General features: G+C 45.8%; 1 pseudogene; it reads left to right on the top strand.

Moving 5' to 3' along the window:
- Positions 1–448: 448 nt before the first annotated feature.
- On the top strand, positions 449–2,434 carry LOC111140540 (annotated as a pseudogene).
- Positions 2,435–2,641: the final 207 nt, after the last annotated feature.

Here is a 2,641-nt window from a genome sequence, read left to right as displayed (position 1 = left end):
ACAGTGAGTTCAGCATGTTTCCTTGGACACAGATCCTTCCTTCTCCCAAGAGTACAGGGCACTCAAACACAGGGCTTTCCAACTGGCGTCACATTACAAGACCTCCAAACCTGCTCAACATTGCACTGATTTGTCCAATGAAGCCATGGGGACCTGGCAGCTTCCAAACCATGAGCCTTCCATCCCAGGAGAGCTCTGGACGAAGAAGCCAATGGGACACCAACTTGACCCAAAAATCTATGACTGCATGCTTTTCGCCTCTGCAGAGAAGTGAGCATTTGAGTCTCTTCTCACTTTCAATGTCCTTCAGCCTGAGGGCCTTGTGGCCTGCTCTCTCTGCATTATTCATTTTGTGGGGAGGTCTCAAAAAAAAAAAAAAAAATACAGCATACCCTGGGAGATTAAATAGGCCAGGGGTTTGAGCACTTTGTTTTTGAATTCATGGCAGGAAATGAGGAGGGGCAATGGGAGGAATTTGTGCAGGAGAACCAGGCCTTGAGCTATGTGGAGTCCTTGGCAGAAATCCTCCAGGTGAAGGAGAAGTGTTACATCCTCAAGGGAGAGGTGGAGGCCTTAAAGCAAAAAGCCAAGCTATGCACTGAGAGGCAGGCTCAGCTCCATGAGATGGAGAGTTTCTTCCTTCAACTGAAGGTCTTTCTAGATGTTTCTGCCTTACACGCAGTGCCCAAGGGTTAATGTGTGTGCACCTACGCTCTATGGCATTGAGCGGGAGTTGGGAAATAGGTGTTCATCTCCCCGATTGATGGTTAGTTATGAATTTAAGTATTAGGCAAATAAACCATTTAAGATAAAAAAAATTTAAAAAAAAAGAATTTATTAATATCATGTGGCTTCAGATGGAAGGGTCTCTACCCTGACCCTTCCTGACCTTAGGTAGAACTCACTGCAGTAAGAATAGACATCTCCAACGCTTATCCAAGCATCCTTGATCCTCCTAAGCCCAAGCTTACTTTGAAAACAGCCACCGTGTGGGCAGCTCCAAGCTTGAAGCTAGGGTTCTCTGGAAGAACCTCGTGGTCACATCCTCCTCCTCTTGGAGCTGGTGCTTCCCAGCAGTACAATGAAATCCTGATTCATCATATGGGGCTCCTTGGCAGTGCACATGCTCACTGTGGACTAAGTTACACCCTAATCCTCAGTGGTCAGCTCAGGCTGGTCCTTGCAGAGATGGCTGTTGCTGTATGCATTCCTCAGTTTCCCCTGATTTTTCTGAACTCGACTTGTCCCTGTTCTTACCTCCATTGACAACCACTTGTCCCACCGTTGCCTTATCCTTCTTTGGGTTATTCTCATCTCCCAAGCCTGCTGATGTTCTGTCTCCCATCTGCTCCCTCCATACTCGGTTTTCAGTCTAGGTCCGGCTCAGGCTCCTGCAGGGGACACACAGAGAAGGGCCCAAGTCAGGTCTCAGCTGCAGTCCCCAGAGCTACTAAATGGGCACCTCAGATCCTCATGCACTCACAGAAACTGAGCAGGAAGGGAATTGGGAGAATGTGAATACCAATCTTAGCTTACACATGAGGAAACCGAGGCCCAGAGGACTTAGGAGCCAGGGCAGGAAGTAGAATGTGGCCTCAGTGGAAGCTCTGGCTTCTCTGGACTGAGTTCAAGTAACAGAATAGCTGTGACTCTTCCAAGGCTATTTAGCTTCTCCGCTCTCATTCAGTCTGCAGTCTCCATTCATTGAGGAGCCACTTTGGTGTTACAGCAGTGGCAATTAATGAGCACCTTGATCCTATACAGAAACTCTTCATGGACAGGATTAGGGGATACAGAATGAAGCTATGGGCATCTAAAGGACCGGCCAATACTGGCCCAAAGCCCCAATAAGACTTAGGGAGCTTATTTTTTTTTTTTTAAGATTTTATTTATTTATGATAGAGAGAGAGTGAGCGAGAGAGGGAACACAAGCACAGGAGAGCTGGAGAGGGAGATACAGGCTCCCTGATGAGTAGGGATACTGATATGGGGCACCATCTGAGGAGTTGGGGTCATGACCTGAGCCGAATGCAGACACCCCAGGTACTCTTGAGCGAGTATTTTTTAAAATTTTTATTTTTTTTAATTTCTTTTCAGTGTTCCAGAATCCCTTGCTTATGCACCACACCCGATACTCCATGCAATGTGTGCCCTCCATAAAACCCACCACCACACTCACCCAACCTCCCACTCCCTGCCCCTCCAAAACCCTCAGATTGTTTTTCTGAGTCCACAGTCTCTCATGGTTCATCTCCCCCTCCAATTTCCCCAACTCCCTTCTCATCTCCATCTCCCCATGTCCTCCGTGTTATTTCTTATGAGAGAGAGAGCTTTTTAAGCTTAAGCAAATGTATGGTCAAGCAGACATGATTACGTTCCAGACTTCACACATGAAGATTCAAAATTTGAAGTCATTGAAAAGCTCCAGTCCTGAAAAAATAAGGGGAAATTACTTTGGTAACTGACTAGATTAGTTGTCTAACTGGATCAGAATAAACATACGTTTGTCAACAGTTACACGTCCTTTTAATTATCATTCCAAATAAATTATTTGGTGATGTTGACTTAAGAAAAATTTTAAAAACCACAGTAAAAATCTGTGCCTCAGCTTCATGTGATGTTCCCTAGCCCTTGTAATATG

Source organism: Enhydra lutris, unplaced genomic scaffold (assembly GCF_002288905.1).
Source record: "Enhydra lutris kenyoni isolate GAN:26980312 unplaced genomic scaffold, ASM228890v2 scaffoldscaffold2917, whole genome shotgun sequence".
NCBI classification, from domain to species: domain Eukaryota; kingdom Metazoa; phylum Chordata; class Mammalia; order Carnivora; family Mustelidae; genus Enhydra; species Enhydra lutris.
The sequence above is the reverse complement of the archived record's forward strand: the minus strand, read 5'-3'. Positions and strand labels throughout refer to the sequence as shown.